We start from the raw sequence: 6,000 nt of genomic DNA, 5'->3' as shown, positions 1-6,000 counted from the left end.
CAGGAGGTGACACAGCAGGCAGTGACTCAGCACTCTCAGGAGTCAGTCAGGGCTGGAGAGAAGTTAGTTAGAAGCTATGTTTGTTTGAGGCAATACAAGTTTTATTTTTATATAATACTGCATTCCTCATTTGCAACAAACCTATCTTTGAAACATTAATGAGGTCTTATTTTGTGACGGAAAGGCGGCCAGAAGGAGTGGGAGAAGCATGGGAGGTAGACAGCATCGTCAAAATGACATGCAAAAAAGTGAGTGGGCAGTAACAAGTGTGCAATAAAACACTCGTCTGATGATGCTCAAAGGAAACTCTAAACTCTGTGTTTTGTTTCTAAACTATGTGTTTTGTTTCTTGTTTGTTGGAGGGGTTGGGGGGTACACACATGCTGCTGCCCAATCACAGGGACACAGAGGCTGGGAATACATGGGGATGGAATGGTGTTTTTAGCCTGGGGGGGGGGAAATACTGCACTTTCCCCATCCTAAAATAAGTTTGGAAATGAAGGGAGGTGATGATAGCAGCAAGGCCGGCAATACCGTTAGGCGAACTAGGCAGCCGCCTAGGACGCAAACCTCAGATGGGCGCAGCAGTACTGCCTAAGCACTGCTCCATAGAGGCTGATAGTGTGGATCATCGCTGGGCTCTGCTGCCCCAAAGCAGGGAAAAGCCCGACTGGGAGAGAAACAAAAGGTAGTTGCTGACGTGGACATTGGAGAGAGACAACTAAGGGCTGGGGACACAATTAAAGGGGAAATGCACTGAGCGCAGCAGGAGCCATGCGCGCACATCGTGCGCCACCTGGCTGCGCACGACAGACACACACTGCCCACCCCTCCGCGCAACCCCGGGAGCCCCAGCAGGATACCCCCCGGGCGCCCACAGACCCCTTCTGCCTGCCCTCTGCCTGGCTGTGACGCATCCCAAGGCATTGGGAGTTGGTCCTCCTCGCCGCCCTCTCCAAACGCAGGGAGGATGCCTCCTCCTTATTTATTTATTTATTTATTTATTACATTTCTATACCGTCCAATAGCCTTAGCTCTCTGGGCGGTTCACAAAAATCCTTCACCTTATTTAGCGGGCGCTTCCTTTGGCTCCTCACCGCCTCCCTGCACGACTCTCTCACATCACCCCACCAACTCTGTTCAGAACAAAGGGTTAATGGTTCCCTTTCAAGACCGAAGACCCCAGCCCCGTGCTCGTTTTGCTGCACCCAGCAGCCTTACCTGGAGCCTGCCTGCCTTTCAACATAGCAGAACATGAGGATTTGTTTCAAAAATGGGCATAGCTGCAGCGGGCACTAACACTCAATTGGATCTTACACAAAAGCAAGGGACACACTTTGTTCCTAAGGAAACCAATGCAAAAACGGGACATACTAAAACAAAGGACAGTACTTGCCCAGAGGGAAACCATACTTGCCCATAGAGAAATCATACTTGCCCATAGGGATCCATTGAAAAGCGCTTGCCCATAGGGAAACATAGGCCAGAATTGTCCATAGAGAAACCATACTTGCCCATAGGGATCCAATGCAAACCGCTTACCCATAGAAAACAATGGGTCAGAATTCTCCATAGAGAAACCATACTTGCCCATAGGGATCCATTGCAAACCGTTTGCCCATAGGGAAACATAGGATAGAATTGTCCATAGAGAAACCATACTTGCCCATAGAGATCCATTGCAAAGCACTTGCCTATAGGGAACCATAGGACGGAACTGTCCATAGAGAACCCATACTTGCCCATAGGAATCCAATGCAAACTGCTTGCCCATAGAAAGCAATAGTACAGAATTGTCCATAGAGAAACCATACTTGCCCATAGGGATCCATTCCAAAGCGCTTGCCTCTATGGAAACCTAGGACAGAATTCCCCATAGAGAAACTATACTTGCCCATAGGGATCCATTGCAAAGCGCTTGCCTCTATGGAAACCTAGGACAGAATTCCCCATAGAGAAACTATACTTGCCCATAGGGATCCATTGCAAAGCGCTTGCCTCTATGGAAACCTAGGGCAGAATTCCCCATAGAGAAACTATACTTGCCCATAGGGATCCATTGCAAAGCGCTTGCCTCTAGGGAAACAATGGGACAGAATTCTCCATAGAGAAACCATACTTGCCCATAGGGATGCAATGGAAAGCGCTTGCCCATACAAAACTGTAGGACAGAATTTTTTATAGAGAAACCATACCTGTCCATAGGGATCAAATGCAAACCGGTGGCCCATAAAAAACAATAGAACAGAATTCTCCATAGAGAAACCATACTTGCCCATAGGAATGCATTGCAAATGCTTGCCTCTAGGGAAACATAGGACTGAATTCTCCATAGAGAAACCATACTTGCCCATAGGGATCCAATGCAATCTGCTTGCCCATAGAAAACAACGAGACAGAATTCTCCATAGAGAAACCATACTTGTCCATATGGATCCATTCCAAAGCACTTGCCAATAGGGATCCATAGGACAGTATATCCCGAAGGAGAACCATTCTTGCCATTCTTACATAGAACCATTCTTACATAGAACAGTATCTCACCGCAGCCTCAATATAACTGCTCATAGGGAGACATAGGACAATGTGGCAGCCTCTGCAACCTTGCAAGGAATCATTGTCATAGAAAACTCTTTATCTGTTGTGCAAATTGCTTTCACACTTTAGTCACTTATTTTAGACATTTGCTGGAGACATTATTTTATTCCTGGAGTCTTAGTCTGGTAATCGATGTTCAGCTACATTTTTTTCCAGTATAATTTTATTTAATTTTTCTTCTATTTCATTCTTTGCCCTTCATGGGCTTATTTTCACATCTTTTATTGAGTGTATTTCTACTATATATCACTTTTTCCCCCAATTAGGTGGGATATAAGTGTCCAAAAAAGAAAAGGGAAGGCACGGGCAAGCAGCACAGTAGCATTCTATGACAGTGAGTCTTAAACTGTGGGTCAGGATTCACCTGTGGGTTCCATCCCACTCTCAGCTTGGTCCCGTTGTTGCAGCCTGTTCAGTAACTCTTCGTTTGACTACCGACTGCCATGGCAGCACCCCAGATTTCTCATAAGACTGATGCAGCAGCAGTTCCCCACATGCACAGGGCATCGGTACTTGGGGGAGTGGGAGTTGTTTAGAGAGCAAGACTGGAGCTCCTCTACTCTAGAGGAGGCCTAACCAGGGCCGAATAGAGAGGAACCAGTACCTCCCGTGATTTGGAAGCTATACTTCTATTAATGCAGCCCAAAATAGCATTTGCCTTTCTTGCAGCCATATCGCACTGTTGGCTCATATTCAGCTTGCGGTCTACAACAATTCCAAGATCTTTCTCGTTTGTAGTATTGCTGAGCCAAGTGTCCCCCATCTTGTAACTGTGCCTTTGGTTTTTATTCCCTAAATGTAGAACTTGGCATTTATCCCTATTAAATTTCATTCTGTTGTTTTCAGCCCAGCACTCCAGCCTATCAAGATCACTTTGAAGTTTGTTTCTGTCTTCCAGGGTATTAGCTATCCCACCCAATTTGGTGTCATCTGCAAATTTGATCAGCGTTCCCTGCACCTCCTCGTCCAAATCATTAATAAAAATGTTGAAGAGCACTGGGCCCAGGACTGAGCCCTGCGGCACCCCACTCGTTGCCTCTCCCCAGTTTGAGAAGGTTCCATTGATAAGTACTCTTTGAGTCCGATTCTGTAGCCAACTGTGAATCCACCTAATAGTTGTTCCATCTAGCCCACTTTTAGCTAGTTTGTTAATCAGAATGTCATGTGGTACTTTGTCAAAAGCTTTGCTGAAGTCAAGATATATGACGTCCACAGCATTCCCACAGTCCACAAGGGAGGTTATCCTATCAAAAAATGAGATCAAATTAGTCTGACAGGATTTGTTCCTGACAAATTCATGTTGGCTTCTAGTAATCACTGCATTGATTTCAAGGTGTTTACAGATTGAATTCTTTATAATCTGCTCCAGAATTTTCCCAGGGATGGATGTCAGACTGACTGGTCTGTAGTTCCCAGGTTCTTCCTTTTTGCCCTTTTTGAAGATAGGGACGTTAGCCCTCTTCCAGTCGTCCGGCACCTCTCCCGTCTTCCATGATTTTGCAAAGATAATAGACAAAGGTTCTGAGAGTTCTTCTGCTAGCTCCTTCATTACCCTGGAGATTTAAACTCATTCAAGGAAATTAGGTGTTCTTTGACCATTTGTTTATCAATCTCAAACTGCAATCCTGCCCCCTCAACTTCTGCTTCACTTTTTCCAGGGGGGTCATAGACCCGCTTTTGGGAGAAGACCGAGGCAAAGTAGGAATTGAGCACTTCAGCCTTTTCTTTGTCGTCTGTTATCATTTTGCCATCCTCATTAAGCCGTTGAACCACCATTTCTTTCCTCTGTCTTTTACTACTCACATATCTGAAGAAAGCCTTTTTATTGCTTTTAGCATCCCTCGCTAATCTCAGCTCATTCACAGCTTTAGCCTTCCTGACGGCATTTCGGCACTTCTGCGCCACTTGTCTGTACTCTTCTTTTGTAGCCTGGCCTTCCTTCCACTTCATATATGTATCCCTTTTTGTTTTCAGGTCATCTCTAAGCTTTTTGTGGAGCCACATTGGTTTCCTCTGTTGTCTTCTATCTTTTCTCCTGGTTGGAATTGTTTGTAACTGTGCCTTTAAAATTTCCTTTTTTAAATACTCCCACCCATCCTGCACTCCTTTTCTCATTAGGCTCCCTTGCCACGGGACCTTACTTATTATAGTTCTGAGTTTATTAAAATCAGCTTTCCTAAAATCCAGAGTACAAGTCGAGCTACGCTTGACTTTTGTCTCCTTCATAATCAAGAATTCAAGTATGACGTGGTCACTTTCCCCCAGAGTTCCCGTAACTGCCACTTTATCCACTAAGTCATCCCTATTGGTCAATAACAAGTCAAGGATTGCCGATCCTCTAGTTCCTTCCTCCACTTTCTGTAGGAGAAAGTTATCACCCATACATGTCAGGAATTTCTTGGAAGGGCCGCTTTCGGCAGTAATGGTCTCCCAACAGATATCAGGGTAATTGAAGTCCCCCATCACTACTACATCACACTTCCTTGAAACACTGGCAATTTGTTTCTCAAAAGTTTCATCCTCGGCTTCTCCTTGATTGGGTGGTCTGCAGTAGACTCTGATTATCATATTCTTTTTATTCCTAGCCCCATTTATTTTAGTCCAGACACTCTCGATGGGGCTCCCAGTCTCATCCGCCTGTATTTCTGTGCAGGGATAGGTATTTTTAACATATAGTGAAATTCCAGCCCCCCTTCTATTTCTTCTGCTCTTTTTGAACAAGTTATATCCTTCAATTGCTATATTCCAGTCATGGGAGTCATCCCACCAAGTTTCAGTTATACCTATCAACTCGTATTTGCCTTCATGTAATAAGAGTTCAAGTTCATTCTGTTTGTTTCCCATGCTCTGGGCATTAGTATATAGACATCGAAAGTCTGGCTTTGTTCCTACATTGTTGCAGACACTATTTTGGGACACTGTTGGAGCTGTTCTCTGTACTGTGGTGCATTGGCCTTCATCCATTGTTGCCTCGAAATTTACGTCTCCCACCCCCGTAAGATTCAGTTTAAAGCCCTCCTGATCAAGTTCTTCATGCTGTGGCCGAACTCATTCTTTCCAGCCCTTGTGAGGTGCAACCCATCCCTTGCCAGCAGTCCATGTTCCAAGTAGCGTAGCCCGTGGTCCCAGAATCCAAAACTCTCACGACGGCACCACCTTCAAAGCCAGTCATTCATCCGGAGTATTTTTCTTTCCCTTTCTAATCCTCTTCCAAGAACCGGGAGGATGGATGAGAAAACTACCTGGGCCCCAAAGTTCTTCAGTTTCCTTCCCAGAACTTCAAAGTCTGAAATGATTTTTTCGTAGCTCTGCTTGGCGACATCATTTGTTCCCACATGGATGAGAAGAAAGGGGTATGTGTCCGTGGGCTTTATGAGCTTCGGTAACCCTTCAGTCACATCT

This window comes from Elgaria multicarinata, chromosome 9, assembly GCF_023053635.1.
Source record: "Elgaria multicarinata webbii isolate HBS135686 ecotype San Diego chromosome 9, rElgMul1.1.pri, whole genome shotgun sequence".
In the NCBI taxonomy this organism is placed as follows: domain Eukaryota; kingdom Metazoa; phylum Chordata; class Lepidosauria; order Squamata; family Anguidae; genus Elgaria; species Elgaria multicarinata.
Note: the sequence above shows the minus strand (reverse complement) of the source record.